Here is a 20261-nt window from a genome sequence, read left to right on the forward strand (position 1 = left end):
TCCAAAACAGGGCAGGTGGATTCTCTCTGCTCCCCTCTCTATCTGCCCTAATGGATTCAAAGGTTCCTGGATAGTGCTGGGGGCTAAGGTCTAGCACCATGTCCACCACTCACCTGTGACCACTCTTGAGCAAAGTTCTTGACTTCTCTTGCCTCAGTTGCCTCTTCTACAAAACCAGAAGTTAAGCTAACCTTTAAATGTTCTTTAGCTCTACATTATTATGATAATTTTACACATCATATAAACTTTCATTAGTTTGCAAACAATTAGCAGGACTTGAGTAAAGTCATGTATAAACAATTAATACCCTGTTTCTTTTTTTAAATATTTATTTTTTAGCTTTAGGTGGACACAATATCTTTATTTTATTTTTATGTGGTGCTGAGGATCAAACCCAGTGCCTCACGCATGCCAGGCGAGCGCGCTACCACTTGAGCCACATCCCCAACCCAATACCCTGGTTTTTTTTGTTTTGTTTTGCTTTGGTTTGGTTTGGTTTGGGTTTTTTTTTTTTTAATACCCCCTTTCTTTTTTTTTTAATTATATTTATTTATTTATTTTAGTTTTTGGTGTACACAACATCTTTCTTTGTATGTGGTGCTGAGGATCGAACTGGGGCCGCAAGCATGCCAGGCGAGCCTGCTACCGCTTGAGCCACATCCCCAGCCCCAATACCCTCTTTCTTTTTTTTTTTTTAAATATATTTATTTTTATTTTTATTTTTTGGCGGACACAACATCTTTGTTGGTATGTGGTGCTGAGGATCGAACCCGGGCCGCACGCATGCCAGGTGAGCACGCTACCGCTTGAGCCACATCCCCAGCCCCCCTCTTTCTTAAGAAAGATTCTCTGCCCTTTATTCCAAAGTGAGTCACTCATAAATATGAAGCTCAAGAAATAGCCTTCATTTGATTATACACAGGAAGAGATAAGAATTATAAATAACTTAACAACAGCTAGCAGAGACGTCTTGGATGTAAGATGTGTATGAGAAGACAAAAGCTACACACAAGCAACCATGAGCCCTTACTCCCTTTCAGCCTCCCCAGAGCCTTATCCACTCCAGGACCTTCCATCAAAACACTGAAAACCAAGCAGAAAAACTGACAACTGACCATGCTGTCTGTAGGCCTGTCTCTCCACAGCTCCAGAAATAAAACTGGTTAAGTGCCTGCTGCAGGCCACATGCTGTGGCAAGCCCTCCGTTCGTATTGTCTATTTAACCCTGCCAACCTCCAGGTGGAAGACTCGCTCCTGCCCAGGTCTCTGGCACCTCTACACTTCCTACCCGGCTCTTGCCTTCTCTTTGCAGAAGCGCTTGGGTTTTTCAACCAACATTACACTCTTCTTTTTCCTTTCCTGAGAGGCAAAAGTCTTCATGCAAGTGTGGTTGGCTCTGGTACCAACACAGCCACTTCCCTGGGCTGTCCTTGATCCTGTCTCACTACTCCCCAGCTGTGGCTTTCAGCACCAGGGTCAGTGCCTCTGCCAATGCTGGGGTCTCTGGGTCAGAGCAACAAAAGACACATCATCACAGATCAGTTTCCCACTGGCTGTCCCAGATTAGATCCTTCACCAGATTCTGTGTCCTGATCTCAGTCTGATACCTAGATTTACCCTCAGCCCCCACCAGCCGTCTGGGTAGCTCTCATGTACTATAACCCTGAGACCCCACTCATAAGTTCTGGAAATTCTACAGTTCTACAGCAGGCTTCTCTTTGCTACCAAGCTAGGAATACAGAAGGGGCTAAGGATGCACCTCAAGTCACAGGGCTCCTTACCCTGGGCCACATTAGTCCAATTTCCCAGGACTTCCTTCAACTGTTCTGACCAGCTGCCTTTCCTAGGGTCTGGACATGCACCCCTCCCATGGGACTGCAGATCCATCCTGAACCTGGATGTTAGACCGCTGGTGGTGGGGCAACTTTCCTCCTCAGGAGCCACAGATTTCATGCCAAAGGAGCAGCAGTAGCAGGTACCAGTAAATTGCTTGAGAAAATTTGCTGAGAAACTGGACACAGCAAAGAATCTCTCTGAGTCTTTTGCACACGGTAGTGAAGGTAACTTCTCTGGAAAAAGCCAGAAACTAACTGACTGACTGACTGACTGATGAGACAGTGCATAAAACTGGTTCTGACACTGGCAAAAACAAGAGTGTCCAGCAATAGGGACCGGGACAGGCAGGGCCATGCAGGGAGGGAGGTGGAAACTGGTGCCTACGCCACTTCCCTTGGCCCTTCCTCCATGTCCACAGTGTCCCTCCTACTGGCATTCTGCAGCAGTACACATAGGACCCTCTGCCACCACACAACATTCCTAAGCAAGGACAACCCAAGTCTCCTCCCCAGCCCAGTAAGTATCTGAATCACCTGTGAAGAATATCAATCAAGCAGATGGCCAACCCACAAAGGATGCGGATGCTCCAGTGAAAGCCACTGTTCCAGCTGAGACCTTTTCTCTGAGTGCCAGATGACAGGCCACTCACCAATGGACAGCCCTACTGAGCTGTCTCAAGGTATCCTAAACTAAATGGCCAAACCAAATTCACTTTCCTTACCATGTACTACATCAAACCAGAGACTGCTACCGTTCTTCCTTGGAACCAGTCTTTCTGACCTCTACTGCCCACGATGGCCAGATTCAGGACCTACCATCTCCCACCCAGACTCCTATCTCCAGCCTCCTCCCACGAATTTTTCCCCACCAGGAAAAATTTTGCCACCAGGATTAGTGATGGTGTTTCTCTTGACCAATTATTCACTGACCACAGGATGACATCCAAACTCCTAAGGACTGCCTGTGAGGCCCCTGCAAACAGACCTAAAGCACCCTACCAACCACACCTCCTCCAGCCTCTCCTCCCACCTTCTCCACTCAAAACCTCACACTCCAGCAACACACCCCGCCACAGCCTATGCACCACGCTTGCTCTGCCTTCTCTGCCACTACATGATACTTCCCCTGCCTGTCCCTAATGCACCTGGAAAGCTGAAAATTTCCTTTAAGATCCAGAGTCTTATAAAGTTCCATGGGCTCCCATTTCAACACCACCACCAGCCCAACACCACATGGCCCTCACTTATTTTCTCCTGTCTGTCAAGTCTGTGGGATGCCTAAGGCAGGGCTGCAGTATCAAGCCCAATTACATGTGCAATACATACCTACTTAATTATTTAAAACTGCTAATGAGATCAAGGTATTCTTCCATCCCCTCAAGAAGCAAAGAAGCCAACCAATCCTCAGAGCAACAGAAATAAGGCCAGCTGCTATCTGGAAAACATGGCAGGTAATGTCTCAGCAATAGGTGCTTTAGGTGACAGCTGGGAGATCCTAAAAAAGAAGAGCCAGCAACTACAACACAGCTTAGTCAGGGATCAACATAGTTCACAAAAGCAACGCCATGTCTGGACCAGGAACACTCATCCCTCCTTGCCCTCAGGGCTGTAGCTACACAGGTGTCATGGTACTTCCTAGATTCACCATGCCCTGTCCTTCAATGGGACCATGCAGGTGTAGCTGGCATCTCTGCACCTGACTAGCTCCAGGCTGGCCTTCAGGTGGCAGCTTGAAGCCTCCTTCCTCTGAGAAGCTGCCTCTGACCTCCTCACAGGAAAAACCATTCAATGTTTGGTTTCCTGGTGTCTTGTACTCCTCCTGTAGCCATTAGCAGTAATGTGATTCCTTTGCTACTATACTTCAAGCCAAGAGATAGCCAGGCTTTGTTTTTCACACTGTGGCCCCACATTCATCAGGGGACTCTCTGCCACCCCACAGGCCAGAACAAGAACTGGATAGGTGGATAGTTGGATGGATGGATGGATGGATGGATGGATGGACAGGCAGGCAAGCAGGTTAGCAGGACAGGGAGGAATGAGGAATGAGTCTGCCTTCAGTTGCTGTATCATTTCCCTTTACTCTGACTTAACCCTCACAACTCAATCTCGCATCTTAAATCCAAGGCTTTTCTACTGAAAAAAGGTTGCAAACACACTGGGGCTATTCCTGTTCACTTAGAAAGCAGATGTCACCCAGCAAATTCATATCCCTGGCATTCTGGCTCCATTGATCATCCATTGGTCTGCGATACCAGATTTGCTCTTCTCCATTCCATAGGTCTTACTGGCCATGGTGATAAAACTAGGTTCCAAGAATTTTCCAGTCCTAAGAAGCTCCCTAAGAACATGGTGATGCTAAGAGACCACTGAGACACTGTCTTTTCTTAGATAGCCACCATCATCAGATTGGACAGTGGAGCTGAACACTAAGTCAGGGATTAGTCCCTGCTCCCGTGCAGTTGACCACCTTGAAGCAGAGTTTTCATTTGAGATAAATGCTTCACCATAGACACAGTTTGTTAGAAACAGTACATGACCCACAGCCAGCTGTTAAGACTACCTTATGCAAATGGATATGTGCAAGTCCACAGGCCTGCAGGTTGGTGAAGCAGTACAGCTGGGCATGAAAAACTGGTAAGGTCTCCACCCTCACCTGGAAAGTCTGGACTCAAAGATCTCTAACCTTCAGACTGACACTATATCTGATAAGCACAAAGGCCACAGGTCCCCAATGCAAAGGTGCCCAGAGATAAATTACAGAAATAAGCTCCGTAAAACACCCTGCAGCAGAATGCTGCACATCAATTAGCAAATAAACTCTAACCTTATCATCAAAAAGTTTCCCAACAAGCTAGGTGTGGTGGCACACACCTGTAATCCCAGTGACTCAAGAAGCTGAGGCAGGAGGATTCAAAGTTTGAGGCCAGCCTCAGAAACTTAGTAACACCCTGCCTCAAAATTAAAAATTAAATAATAAAAAGAATTTGGATATATCTCAGTAGTAAAGTGCCCTTGGGTTCAATCCCCAGTACAAACAAACAAAAAAAAAAAAAGAGGGTATCTTAAATACCTTACAGGCATGCTTATTTGGTCTTTTCTCTAAAAGAAGATGCCACTAAGGGTTTTAAATAAGGGGAATGACATAATCATCATTCTTGCTGGAGGGAGAAGTATCACAAGAAAGTCATCAGTGATCACACAGTGTAACCACGACATACCATGGCAGGACAGAGCACAGTGGGACCCCAAAGGTGGTGGTAGGAACAACCTATAAATACACTTGGTTCACAACCAAGTGTAGGGGCCTAGAGAAGAAAAAGCCACTACAGAGTTAGGACACAAAGTAAGAAATATTTAAAACCAGTGAGAGTCACTAATTCCACATAAGAGATTTTATTGCCACAAAAAAACTTTTTTTCCATAAATACTTCATTACCAGGAGTACTGAGAGCACAGATTTCCCTTGCCCTAGTTACCAGACTTGTACAAGACATGAGAATTATTGTGTTCAATAAACATGGACTGGGGCTAGGGACATGGCCCAAGCGGTAGCGCGCTCGCCTGGCATGCGCGGGGCGCTGGGTTGGATCCTCAGCACCACATAAAAATAAAATAAAGATGTTGTGTCCACCGAAAACTAAAAACTAAATATTGAAAAAGATTCTCTCTCTCTCTCTTAAAAAAAAAAAACAAAAAAAAACATGGACTTAAAGACTCTCAATATTATTTCCTGTTTCTCCAGTAAGATAATTTTCAAAGAAAATCAAGGCCAAACATTTAAATTTTCTTATTACTCAATTGTCCTAATCTTAAACATTACAATAAAAATATTTAAATCCTAAAGAAGAAAAGAACTGTGTTTGCGGGCTGGGGATGTGGCTCAAGAGGTAGCGCGCTCGCCTGGCACGCGTGCGGCCCGGGTTCGATCCTCAGCACCACATACCAACAAAGATGTTGTGTCCGCCGAGAACTAAAAAATAAATATTAAAAAAAAATTCTCTCTCTCTCTCTCTCTCTCTCTCCTCTCTCACTCTCTCTTTAAAAAAAAAAAAAAAAAGAACTGTGTTTGCATTCGTTCCTATGAAAGACCTTTATGTATATGGATTCACAAAAAAATGGAAGAACCTAGGAGGCCAGTCCAGAACCCTGGCAGGTCCGAGACAGAGGCCTAGTCCTAGGTGACTCCATGTGCTCCCTCACTGGAGTTAATGCCCTGCTGGAAGTCGAGGCTTGCTCCTGCAATGCCAGCCACAGAATGAGCTCCACCAGCTGACCCCATCACCAAGCTCATCTGAGTTTTAACACATTCCTTGTGCAATCACTCATATAACTTCCATTAGCAATAAATCAATATCCCAAAAAAAGCATCTTGAAACGCCTGTGATCCTGGGTGAAGAGAGAACATCATATCATTCTATCTTGTATTCACTGGTGCTTGCAATGTGCACGCCCTCTGCCATGTGCTGTTCCACAACATCTGCCTGTACCCCTTAAGAAACATGCCAAAGCCAGGTGCGGTGGTGCTTGCCTGTAATCCCAGAGACTCAGGAAGCTGAGGCAGGAGGATCATGTGTTCAAAGCCAGCCTTGGCAACTTAGGGAGGCCCTAAGCAACTCAGCAAGACCCTGTCTCTAAATACAATACAAAAAAGGCTAGGGATGTGGCTCAGTGGTTGAGTGCCCCTGAGTTCAATCCCCAGTGCCAAAGGAAAAAAAAAAAAAAAAAAAAGAATCATCCAGAGGCAGATGCTATCATAGCTTTTGTATGGATGAGGAAATGCAGATGGGGTTACTTGCTCAAGGCCACAAGGCTTGTGAGTGTTGCATTCTAGCTTTAGGCAGTGCCATCCTCCTCTCAGATACTCAGGAGCTAAATCCCCCACTGGGAGCACAGTACATTCAAAAGCTCTGAGGAAAAGCAGTGGAGCGATTTGCTGCTATGAGTCTTCACAGTCTCTGCCCTCCTGGGGAAGGACAGGTGAGACAAGCCCATGTGTGCCAACCCTGGGGAAAGGTCAAGGAATAGACTAGTACAGAGCTCAGACAAGAGAAGGTACCCACAGTGATGGTGTGCTGACCCCTCCTTTGAGAGGAGTTGGAGCAAAAAGAGGGTGAAAATACCCATAGACAATCGCAAGCCTGGGAGGAGCATCCCAAGCATCCTGGAAGGAGCATCCCAGGGCATTATAACTTCCAGATGGCTTCTCAGATGCCATGTCCATCTAACTAGTACCATAACCACGACACTAGCATCCAGAGGAACAACCTGAGAGAGATTTCTTGATGCTCCCAGTGAGTACTCTAAGCATGAGGTTCCTGTCAGGCACCAGCCAAATATCCCACTACATTATTTGACCAATTCTTCACCAACCCCAAGGTAGGGAATACTGCTACCCTCATTTTACAAAGCAGGAAATACACCTGCCCAAAGTCACACAGGTTGTGGAAGAACTGAAATTTGAACTCAGATCTGCCTGCTCTAGAGCCTAAATCTGCTTGGCAACTTCATTTGAGGTACCCCTGGTCACCTTTCATGTGTGACTCTTCTGTGACATGAGCTCCCAAAAGGCAGGGCAAAGCTCCTTCATCTCCATATGTCCAACATCTAGGACAAGGATAGCTCAAAGCTGAACCCCAGCAGGGCTGATAGGTGAACACCCACCTGCAGAAAGTGAAGTTAGTGTACCTCTAACTTGAGGTACAGAAACAATGACAGTCAAGAGAGTGTGTTCATGAGCAATGCCCCTCACAGCAGCCAATTCAACCAACCCTTTCCTGGTCAAAATGCACAGACCACCTACTTGGCACCTGCAGTAACACATCCAGACCCCAGCCCAAGGGAGGGCTGAGGAAGAAAGGTGAACTCAACAAGCAAAAGCAGCCCACCATTAGACCTGTTATTCTCCTCCATCCCTATCCTGACCTACAGCATCTGGAAGAAATGTTCCTTTCCTCTCCCATGCTCAAGACTCCACAAGTGTCACCAGCCTTGCTCAAAGCCTACAGCTCCAGAAAGCACAGCACATTCTGTCTCAGAGTCAGCACTCAGATATCTGGGGAGGGAAGGAACAGAATCCAGAGACTGGGTTTCACCAAAGTCCTGCTGGCTTATAAATAAGAGTGTGCAATGTGTATAGCATGACTCATGTGAGCAGATGTCCATCAGTGTCCTCCAGGAGCTTACCCTGTGCACATCCCTCGAGGCCCAGCTGCAAAGAAAGCTGGAGGAGACAAAGGCATAAAGCTCCACATGCAATAACACGGTACATAGCCAGATCCAGGTGTGCTCATAGTGACAGTGGAAGGAGCACAGGGCAGCGGGGAGGGGTAACAAATATCTGGAAGAACTGGGTAGATTTCACAAAGGAGGGGAAATTGGAGCTGTGGAGGCATTTCCATGATACAGGGAGAAGTAACTGTCCCTGCCTCTGTGACCTCACACCCTACTCACCTCCCACCATCCGGCCAGCACACTATTCTGCAACTCTTGAGTATCTGTCTCCACTCACAGCAAGTAGCATCTTAAAGGCAGAAACTACAGACATTCTCCACAGCCACTGTAGATTATTAATAACACAGTAGCTCGCCCTTCCTGAACACCTGTGACATGTGCCTTGCATGCACTATCCCTTCTCCTCCACAGAAACCCACAAAGACAGATCCCATCATCAGTATCCATTTTACAGAAAAGGAAACTGAGATGCCAAGAGATTAGATAAATTGTCCCAAGTCATATAGCCAATAAGCAACAGAGTTGGACTGTAAATCATGAGCTGAATGGAAAAATCAATGTTCAATGTCCAGCAAACATCCCCTTTCCTTTTCTTTCTCTTTCAGTTCTCTGCCTTGCATCCAGATACATGGACTGCCCTTTAACCTACTGTTCACTGGAACCAAAGTCATTTCTTTACCAGAGAAGAGCAAGGAATGGCTCTTGTTAAATCTTCTAAACAATGACTTCTAACCAATACTGAGAAGATATATGAGTGGAGGGGGAAGTGGATATATAAAATTATGTTTACAATATCAGTCAAAAGCATTTATTAAAGATGAACTAAATGTACCAATAAGGCATCTTTCAATACTAGAACATTTTCCAAAATAAATCAAGTACATAACTGAAGGAGCAAAGAGTATGTGTAGAATGCTACTCTTTGTGTAAGAGGAAAAAACATATAAACAAACAAGAAACTGGTGATAATAGTGGCCTCTAAGGGGAAAGACTTGAAAATGATAGTTTGAGGCAAGAAAGAGTCTTATTTTACAAATGATTCCCCTACTTGTCTTTTTTTTTTTAATCCATGTGGAATTTTTCTACTTCTTAAAAAAAATAAAAACATTATTTAAAGAAATCGTTTATTGCCAGACTTTCCCCCAATACTCATACACACAACTGCAACCATGAAAATTCATGTTTGTGGGGCTGGGGATGTGGCTCAAGCGGTAGCGCGCTCGCCTGGCATGCGTGCAGCCCGGGTTCGATCCTCAGCACCACATACCAACAAAGATGTTGTGTCCGCCGAGAACTAAAAAATAAATATTAAAAATTCTCTCTCTCTCTCCTCTCTCTCCTCTCTCACGCTCTCTTTAAAAAAAAAAAAGAAAGAAAATTCATGTTTGTGAACAAACCTGGATGAGTTAAATGTGTAATGAAATAAGGCTGTGAAACAATTTTTGTATTTCATATCGAGGCTCACTAATTCCACTAATGTTGTGACAATATTTTTGTCCAGTAAGTAAAATGCACATTAAAGATACAGATACAAAGGACACACAGCAACAGGGACAATTTGCCAGGTCTTCTTCCGAGGTAAAGCCCTTCATTTGTTCCTTTGACAAGTATTTAATGAGCAGCTACTATGTGACAGACAAGATCCTAGACAAGCATTTTTAAAAGAACTAAATAACAGGTCATTAGCTTTCACCCTCCTACTTTTCAGGAACATATAACAGCATGTTAATCAGAATCCAGAGTTAGGACTCCAGGGGATCACACAGTTGACCACTTTTACCCAGTTAAGAAAACAGGTATGCTAGGCACAGTGGTGCACGCTTATATCCCAGCAGGATGATTACAAGTTCAAAACCAGCCTCAACAACCTTAGCAAGGCCCTAAGCAACTCAGTGAGACCCTGTCTCTAAATAAAATATTATTTTAAAGAGGGGCCTGGGAGTGTGACTCAGTGCTTAAGCACCCTGGGGCTCAATCCTTGGTGCCAAAAAAGGAAAAAAGAAAAGAAAAAGAAAACTGAGGTCTGCAGTGGGAAAGAGACTTACTTGAGACTGCACACAAAGCAAAGGCCTCAGAATCCCTGCTCTTCTTACATGCTACTTGCTGTTCTAAGCAGCTTGTTTTGAAAGATGGGCAAGTTAGGGACAAAGGCAGGGAAAGAAAAGAGCCCTAACATTGAGTGCCAAATACAGAATGTGCTTTCAAATATCGTGTCTTATTTATTCTTCACAACAACCTCTCAAGGTGGCCATGGTAATCCTTGTTTTAGAAAGAAGAAAACCAAAGTTCTGAGAAGCTAAGAAGCTAGTCTAGGGTCACATAGCAGGAGGCAGCAATAGGAGACTTCAAACCAGGCCTGTCTGACTACCAAGTAGGAGTTCTCTCCTTCCATACTGTAAAGGAAATCCCATTTATAAGGAAGACTGGGTATATATCACAGAGAGCCTTGGGTGCAACACTTTTCCAATAATGAAGTTTTTCCTCTTGACTTTGAATACTGTCACTCATATAATAACAAATAAAAAAGCCAATCATTGGGGCTGGGGCTCAGCTGTAGAGCGCTCGCCTAGCATGCGTAAGGCACTGGGTTCGATCCTCAGCACCACGTAAAAATAAAGGTTATTGTGTCTACCTACAACTAAAAAATAAATATATTTTTTAAAAGCCAATCATAATCCAACATGTGTTCTAGTTCTTGTCTGTCACCAAATTTGGGCTTTCTTTTTAACTCAGAGGGCATGGTAGTCACCAGGGGACAGCAGTCTTGAGAGACATTAACACAGTTTCTGCCAGGACAAAGTGGGACAACTCACACATGCTGCTTCTAGACCCTCTAGCATACCACACAAGCACTGGCCCCAGTGAAGGCCTGTCCCTGAGATGCCCTTCCTAAGATGCTACTAGGTCACTACCACACCAGTGGTACTGAGGGAGTCCCGCATCATGGTGTTTGATCCCAAAAGTCTCATAGCTTCTGCAGTAAGGAAAAGTATAGGCCAGCAAAGAAGATTCTGCCACCTTCACTTCTGACTACACAGAATAGGGCAGAGGCTATGCAGGTCAGATTGACCAACTGCTAATGAATAGAGACACAGGCATTGAAAGGTTACACCTGGGAACAGGAAACTGCCATGCCCTTCTTTTTGATGTCTGCCTTCTTGAATAGGAAATTCAAGGCTCTTACTTAGATGCAGGAAGGATAATTCCTCAGGGCTTCAACATAAACCACCTGTACCAGCTCAGAGTCCTCACTGGGACTGGGGTCTAAAGGTCAGCAAACAACAAAATGTTCCTCTGCTTTCCATTTGCCATTGCTCACTGTGTTGCAGCAGCTCCCACAAAGGCCCACAGAAAGAAGCAGTCTTGATCCAAGACACCACTAGTCTTTGGGGAACTCCCCAGCACAAACCTCATTCCAAATTTTAACAAGAAAGCGGCCTGATATGGCCTCTTGAAAAGTTATCCCCTCTTCTTGAGACTCATCAGTTCCCAAACCAAACTGCCCAACTATACCCAAGGATTTGACTCAACTTTACCCAAGGATTTGCTCACAAAGCTCTTAGGAGGCTGACAGGCAGGTATAAAGATGCTCATTTTGTAAGGAAGGAAACAAAGCTTAAAAAGGTAAAAGACTCCCAGAAAAGTTTCCGAATTGTCATACCTGCTCTTTCCCCTCACCAGGCTGCCATTTCAAAAATCTTTTTGAGACTAGTACTGTGAAGATTTGCAGCAGCATCTGGTCCAAGGAGCCAACAATCCAGGAGGCTCCCAAGCTTCACACTAACTATACACTTCAAGCACACATTTTCCAACAACCAATCATCCATTGAAAGCCAACCACCCTCCAATCTAATTCTGTCCGCTCAAAAGCAATAGGGAAAACCCCCAGGGGTGAAAAACAGCGCGCCCCACTTAGGACGTGGCGTGGCACTCGGGAAGCAGCCGGCCTAGTAACCAGGGCAGCTGGGATCCAAGTCAGGCTCAGCAGAGGCACAGGCAGGCCTAAACGCCCGTTCCAGCGGCAACCCTGGATGCCTCTAAAATCCGCCGAGCTCCTGCTGGCACCCAAACCCCGGGCAATGAAGAGGACCACTCACCCTTGGCCCGTTCCTCACCTGTGGACCTGCTTCCGGACCTGCAACCACTCGGGGCCCCGCCCCCCCCCGCCTCTGCAGGTGTCCCTAGTCCCACCCCTTGCACCCATGATTTCCCCTGGCCCCGGCTCGCCCGCCGTTTTGGCCTCACCTCGCAGACCCTTCCCGCTATCAAACACAGCGATGCTCCTGGCCCCGCCCCCCGCACCTGCGGACCCTCGCCCCACACGACTGCCTTCTCCAGCCCCGCTCTCCACACCTGAGCCCTTGCCTCACCGCCACCCCCACACCCCCAATCCTTCATGCTCCCAGGGACCAAGGCACCTAAGGCCCCTGACCGGGTGCCTACACCCAAAACCCGCCAACAAAGCCGGGTCCCCGGCCCCGCCTCCCGGGCCCAGGCTCCTCCCTCCCGGACACCGGCCCTCGGGTCCCGCCCCCCGCACCTGCAGCTCCCTTGCGCCCGGCCCTCAGGGCCCCGCCCCGCCCCGCTCCTCTCACCCCCGCCGCCGCAGTCCCGGCCGGTCACCTTGACTCGGGCCGCAGTGGCTGCCGCCGCCTCCTCATGGCCCTGGGAGCGGCCCAGCGGCAGCAGCGCCTTCGCTCGGAGGCTGGGGCCGGGCTGAGCCGGGCCGGGGCCGGGCCGGGCGCAGCTGGAGCGCGGGCCGACGCGAGAGCCAAGCCGGTGCCCAGCCGCAGTAGGAACCGTCCGCTCCCGGGCTTGAGCGGCGGGCAACACAGCCAATCGGCACGCAGCGCCAGACCAGCACCCCCAACCAGCTCGTCGCAGGGGCGGAGACACGCAAATTGACCGGCTGGTCGCTTCAGTGCGCAGCCGCTGCAGCTGCGATCCTCTCCTGCCTGGGCCTTTGCGCGCTGGTAGACGCCGGCTCAGCCTGCAGGGATGCTCCGCTGCCCTCGTCACGGGCTCGGTGCCCCGCCACGCCCATTCTCTCCCTAGAAATAGCCGTGCATCTCATGTCCCACACATCCTTCCGGGCCTCACCAATTCCCCCCTTAAATCCCTACCTAAGATTTATCATTTTGGACAAAAACATAATTCGTGAGTGGAGCACCACCTTAGTGCCCATTCTTTAAGACTGAGGTAGGCACCGAGCACAGAACGTCTGAGCCACAAGACACCTCGGAGATTCTCAGGTCCAGACCAATTATTTCACAATTGGACGAAGTTAGACCCAACCTGGTGAAGGGTATTGCCCAAGACCACTCAAGGGCACACCTGGGGAATGAGCCTGGATCCTGCCTCCAGGTCTTTAGTCTGTGCCAGGTACGATAAGATAGGTGAGCCCAGAGGTTGTCATTTGCTTAAAGTTACAGTAATAATAAGTTACAAAGACAGTCAAAGCCAGGTCTGTGAAGACCTGGGAGTCTAGAACCACAGCAAAATCGTTCTGTGCCCCCACAGAAAGGACATAGAATACTCTTTCCTACTCCGAATGCTTCTTGGGTGCGTAGACAAATAGAACATCATTTTCACGATTTTCAAATTAATTTTGCAATAACAAATAGAAAGCATATAGAAAGATTTGGTTACTGTGTTTCCCAAAGCTTATAGAAGGGGGAAAAAAGCAAGAAAAATAGAGTCAATAGAAATTAAACCATTTCTAAGTCTTGGAAGTGTCTTTGAGGGAAATTTCTGCTATTGTATTAACAGTGATCATCAAAGAATATTCTTAAGTCTTTTACTCAAAGAGAACTAGAGGCTAAACAGGCAAAGGTTCTGCTCAGAGCCTTTGTATTCAGAAATATACAAGGTGGGAGTTCAGTGCAAAAGTTGGAGAGACACATTGCCAGGGATCAAACCCTGGTTCTGCCATCAGTGGGCAAGGTACTCAACCTTTCTGTGTCTCCATTTCTTTATGAATGTAATGAAGATAGCACCCTTTTCAGACAAGTTGTTGAGAGGATGAAACTAAATGATATATGGAAGAAGGCCTGGCACCTAACAGGAACTCAGAAAACATTAGCTATTGTATTTACCTGTGTGACTTTGGGGAAGCAAAGATGTTTAGCACAAAGTCTGCAATACATGCTCACTAAATGGCATCTATTATGAGCTATCAATGTGCTGGAAGGTGCTACAGAAGCTCCTTCCCTCAGGAAACAGAGGCCTCCACCATTGCTGCCCTCACCTGTTCTCCTAGCAGCGTAGGTGGTAGCCAGGGCTAAATTCCAGAATAACCTGATGGAGGATATCCTGGGCCAATGAGGGGAAAACATGTATACCCAAAATGTGAGAATTACCCAATGTGTACCAGCTCAACACAAGAGAATACGCTGGGATTGGATTTTCAGCATGTTGGATCAAGGAAGCTGGAATATAAGACTAAGTAAGTAAGAAATCTTGAGATTTGAGATTTAACACGGTAGTCAGGGCCTCGGGGACTGGGGTGGCAAAAAGAGTGCCCAATTCTCAGTGAACTAGAAATTCTGTATCATAAATCCTTCCTCTACCTGGCAGATGGTAGAAGTAAACACCCTGAAATGGACATACAGGTGATTCTCACTAATCACAGATTCCAAATCCATATCTGTGAATTAGCCTACTTAGAAGAATTCATTTGTAACCCCAAAATAAATAATTACAACTCTTCCATGTTCCATGGTCATGTATAGAAGATGAAAAATTTGAGTCAAAGTGCAGATTTCCAGCTGAGATCGAATAAAGTGACATTCTGCCTTTTGTTTCAGCTCTCATACTATAAACAAGTACATTTTTCTAATTCAGTACTGATTTTTGTGTTGCTTTTTTTTTTTTTTTTTTTTTTTTTTTTTGGTGATTTCACTGTGTAAAGTAGTCCCCAGGCATAGTGCTGAAATGCTGTTTAGGGTTCCTAGGCACAAGCAAGCTGTGATGTGCCTTACTGAGAAAATACATGTTAGATAAAACTCCATTTGGGTGCATATTACACACAGTGCTATCAGTTAAGTTTGATGTTAGTAAATCAACAACATGTATTTAGTAAGTTATCTTACTAAAACTTAGATAAAATAAGATCATACAGTAATGTTGACTGGTTGATAAAAATGTTATGATCAGAGGCTCCCAGGAACTCAACTTCTATATTTCCTCTAAGAGCAATAGTTTAGTATTTTCCCAATTAGCATTCACAAATTTTATATGACAAAATTACTACAAATAGTGATAAACAACTGTATTTTTCACTAGTAACCCTTCCAGCAAAGGGTTGCTGGGAAATGTAGTTCCCAAGCTTCTGAATCACACAATATATGGGAAAGTAGAAAGGGGAAATAATATTAACTGTTCCAGATAATACAGTGCAACAGGTAAAATCATTTGATGGCTTTAAAAGAAAATGCTAATTATGCCCTAAGCTTGGCAATGTACATATGCTTTTTGTTTCTTTGTTGGTGCTAAGGATTTAACCTGGGGCCTCACACATGCTAAGCACACACCGTATCAGTGGATCATACCCCAGCCTCTACAATATCCATCTTTAGTCAATCAGAGATGGACATAAAGATGATCCTTGTTACAGGAGGTAACAGAGGATCCTTGTCACAGAATCTACCACCAAATGCTATGATTCGATTTCACATGTGTCATAGGGACCTTATTACCTGTGAAAATGTGCAATAACTGAAGGAAACATTTTCCTAGGGCCAAAGGCATAAAGGAAAGATGCTAGGCTGTGAGAACTTAGAAGTTTAAGTTTCCAGTCAAGTAGGACTCAGGCCTTTGAGAAGGGGCACTTCCTGGCTAGTGCTGGTACCTCTGAGAGGAGATGCTGAGTCTGGCTGGTTCTGGGAGCACCAAAAGAAATGGGAAACTTGCCAGGTGTGATGGTACATGCCTGTAATCCTTGTGGGGTGAGAGGCTGAACCAGGAGAATCACAAGTTCAAAGCCAGCCTCAGCAACTTAGCAAGGCCCTAAGCAACTTTGTGAGACCCTATCTCAAAAATAAAAATAAAATAAAAAAAGACGGGGGATGTAGCTCAGTGGTTAAGCACCCCTGGGTTAAATCCCTAGTCCCCCACCCTGCCTCCAAGAAAAAAAAAAAAAAGGAAGAAAGAAAAATAGGAAACTAGGAATAACTGCTCCTCCCACCAATAGGTGGAATCTGTCTCACAGCCATGCAGTTCAGGCTGGCCTTGTGTCTTACTTGATGAGCACAATGCAGTGGAGGTAACAGTATGGGATGTCTGAGCCCAGTCCTTAAGAAGCCCTACAGCTCTGCATTTGCCCTCATGGAATTCTTCTAATTCCTTGTGAAGAAGCCCAAACCAGCCTGCGAGAGACACATGGCATCAGCTGCCAGACATGAGACCACCATCTAGGACTAGATGATTAACCACTGGATGACTGCATCTAGGTGACTGACTCCAGGAAAGCCCAAAAAAGGACCAATCAGCTGAGACAAACCCAAATTGCTGATCCACAGAGTCATAAGAAAATGAAACAGCTATTGTTTTAAACCAGTAAGTTTGGGGGAGTTTGGAACATAGCAATAGATAACTTATAGTATCTTCACATCCTGTGAGCATAATGAGAAGTACATTTACATATCTCTTCCCAAAGCCCACCTATGACCAACCATCTTCTAATTCTTTTCTTCCCAAACCCATGACATCCAGCCAAATCACTAACCACTGCCAATGAATCTATGTGTATCTGCACTCTGACCATCTCTTAGTCTACACAAAGTGGACAATCATATGTTTAGCCCACTGGGAAGATTTCTCTTTATATCGTCTTTCAGAGACACTCTTGAATGGAGCTATAACTTTTTAGCAGTTCAATTCTGGACCTAAATTTGGATTATAGTAGAGGAGGCAATACAACAGGAGTGTTATGGGCATTTGAGTCAATTATTCAAGCATCTGAACCTCTGGACATTCTTGAGCTCATTCTTCATATTATACCATTTCCACTTGATGATGGATCGCTACTGCCCATGCCCAGCCTTATGGCTTCATGGATCAAATAATACTCAGTTTGTGATGAGCAACTCAGTCACATGGTCATTCAATGGGTTCAGTGTTAAAATTCAGTTTCTTTTTTTAATATTTCTTTAGTTGTTGTTGGACACATGCCTTTATTTTATTTATTTTTTTATGTGATGCTGAGGATCGAACCCAGCGCCTTGCGTGTGCTAGGCAAGCACTCTACCGCTGAGCCACAACCCCAGACCTAAATATTCAGTTTCAACAAGGGCTCAGCAGTAAGATACGAGCTGTCTCCCCAAAGGAGAAACATCTACAGAAGGTATGGCTTTGCAAAGGTCTGTATTATGATTCTTTTACTGGGGCTCAGCAAAGTCTCCATAGAGCACAAAGTCTCCATTAGCCACATGCATTCAGAATGTCATAGAATCTGCTAGGTCAAAAGGCCCAAGTGGCAGAGTACCTTCAGACCCTCTTGCTTTAGGTCCTATTCAAAACCACCATTCCACAGGTTCCCTGGTCAGTGGGTCAGGGGGCCTTCTTGAATATAATATACAATGCCTCCCAAATTTATAAGGGCTCACCAAGCATTGTATCCCTTTTTAATGATAAGCTGTGTAAGTTGAAACATTTCTATTTCACATTGGAAGGAAATCCCAACATTCTCCAAGACCTCTAGACCCTCAGAAACTTCAATGAGGTGGTGGGTCCTGAATCACGGGGACTGCAACTCCCTAACTGGTGCATATTTATAAGGCATGTGAAGTACTTGCTACTTCCTGTTTTTGCAGGGGGTGGGTGTTGGTACAGGGGATTGAACCCAGGGGTACTTACCCACTGAGCCATGTCCCCAGACCATTTTTTTTCCCTAGAGGCAAGATCTTGCTAAATTGATGAGGCTAGCTTCAACTTGTGATCCTCCTGCTTCAGCCTCCCAAGCAGCTGGGGTTACAGGTGTGCACCACAATGCCCAGGGCTACTTCCTGCTAAACAGTCTGTAGAGGAATGGCTCCTCCAGGGCACCCTGGTGACCTGCATGCATCCACACAGTCCGTGAAGCAAGCACTTGAGTGGCAGCTTCTCTGAGGCTTGGAAGAATGCCTTGTAATCCTCCTGGAGCACAAGACGATGAGAAGTTTGTGGAGCTGCCTTGAAACCATCTCCCACTCACCTCTCTCTCTCTCCCCTGAGAGTTGTCACAAGACAACTGATCACCTACCAGGCTCTGATGAGGTATGAGTATTTCTAGGTCAACCCCCCAGAACAGAACTACCAAATCTGTCGTACAAACTGCTTAGCTGCAATCTAACATCACCTTCTTAGAAACAGGGAGTCTCACAGCAATCTTCGGCCTCTTTTGTTTTGATATGGTTGTTACTGATATGTGAGAGAAGGATCATGGGGTTGGGGAAGCATCTTTGGCTACTCTTCTTTGGCTAAGTAGTAATCTAAAAATGACTCATTATATGGCTGGAGATACAGCTCAGTTGGTAGAGTGCTTGTCTCATATGCACAAGGCCCTGGGTTCAATCCCCAGCGCAACATAAATAAATAAATTGATTAATTAAAATGGCTCATTATAACCTTACTAATCATCAGCTAGGCATTGGCCTTGGCCTTATTTTATCTAGTATGCCTAACACCAGTGCACATGATTTGTCAACAGAGTGGGCCAGTGTGATGCTATATGCAATTTCAAGACAGTCAAGATCTCTAGGGATTAGATTATTAGACAGGCAAAAGGATCTGAGAAAGCCCGAGACAATACCAAAAAGATATATGGTCCACCACTGTGTTAGGTTAAAGCAAATTACTTCTGGTGGCCCCTCCAATTTTGCAGAGGAAAAAAAGATTGTTTTTCTAAATCCGTGTCTTCATACCAGATGTCAAGGACTGTGTTGATTTTCCTCAGTAGAGATTCCAGACCTGGAACAGTAGTTGCAATTGGAGTAACCATTCTGTGATAAAATTTTTATAAGTACATATATATGATCTTCATCCCTGAATCCTGGTACAGAGCTCTTAAAATTCTTGTCATTTCCCAAGTGACAGGGGTGAGAGGAACGCCATTTATTGTTCAGATTATACCCCTTTAAGCCAGGCCTGGGTTTAAGCCATGGAGTTGGATCTTGATAGGCCCCTAGATAGCTTCAGCAAGGGGGATGTTTACCGAGGAAACAACCATGTGTTGTTTAGAGACTTGGAACTCTAAGCCAACACCAAACCTCCAGGGAGGGGAGAGAGGCTAGAGATTGAGTTCGGTCACCCATGGGCAATGTTCTTACATAAGGACACCTCAAGAAAAATCCCATAAACTATGGGGTTCAAAAAGTGTCCAGGCCGAATACATTGTAGTGTTAGAAGAGTGCCAAGCCCAGAGGCCGCAGGGCAACTCTTTACCCCTTCCCCTATGCATCTTTCACATGTGGCTGTTCTTGAGTTATAGCATTAATTAAATTAAAAAAAAAAATGGGGCTGGGATTGTGGCTCAGTAGGTAGAGCGCTCACCTAGCATGCGCAGGGCCCTGGGTTTGATCCTCAGCACCACATAAAAATAAATGAATGGAATAAAGGTATTGTGTCCAACTAAAAAAAATAAATATTTAAAAAAAAAACAGTGATAGTAAGCAAAGTGCCACCTTGTATTCCAGAAAATTATCAAATATGAGAAGAGGGTCTTGGGAACACCTGGTTTATAGCTGGTTGACAAAAAGTACAAGAGGCATCTGAAGGGGTGTAGTCTTGTGGGACTGAGCCCTTGACCTGCAGGGTCTAGTCTAACTCCAGGTAGGTAGTATCAGAACTGAACCAAACTGTTGGATACCTCATTGGTATACCCAGAGTTGAAGAATTGTTAATAACCATCAATAATAAATCCCACATATGGTGTCAGCAGCCTTGTGAGTAGAAATAGACCACAGTATATCCAAACCACAGATATTCTTCAAGACTGTGCCGTCTGCACAGGCCAGCAGGAAAATTAAGGAGGGATGAGATGGGAATCACCACCCTGGTAAACTTCAAATCTTTCTTGGCACTCTCTTCTGCATTTCCCCCAGGACAAAGTATTTCTTTTGGTTGAGTAACCTCGTAAGGGAGAGGAATTCCAGGGGCTTCCCCTTGGCTCTGCCTATCATAAAATCTTCTCCCCACAAGTTAGAGAGCCCATTTGAG

At 45.4% G+C, this 20261-nt stretch overlaps 2 protein-coding genes across 7 annotated transcripts in view; both read right to left on the reverse strand.

The window, feature by feature from the left end:
* RALGPS1 (Ral GEF with PH domain and SH3 binding motif 1) overlaps window positions 1-20261 on the reverse strand; it is a 271882-nt gene that overhangs the window by 237659 nt on the left and 13962 nt on the right. Inside the window, exon 1 of one of the 6 annotated variants that reach the window (XM_081281959.1) lies at window positions 12662-12872. The exons of 1 other annotated variant lie outside the window; for it this stretch is intronic. The gene's annotated coding sequence lies outside the window, so the exon portion shown is untranslated. Of the gene's footprint in view, window positions 1-12606; window positions 12873-20261 lie in introns of those variants that run through there. 4 more of the 6 variants (XM_081281955.1, XM_081281957.1, XM_081281956.1 and 1 more) reach the window with 4 other exon arrangements.
* The window catches only part of ZBTB34 (zinc finger and BTB domain containing 34), a 77387-nt gene that overhangs the window by 23158 nt on the left and 33968 nt on the right, over window positions 1-20261 (reverse strand). The gene's annotated exons all lie outside the window — the stretch shown is intronic.

Source organism: Spermophilus citellus (assembly GCF_964194105.1).
Source record: "Spermophilus citellus genome assembly, chromosome: 2".
Lineage (NCBI taxonomy): Eukaryota > Metazoa > Chordata > Mammalia > Rodentia > Sciuridae > Spermophilus > Spermophilus citellus.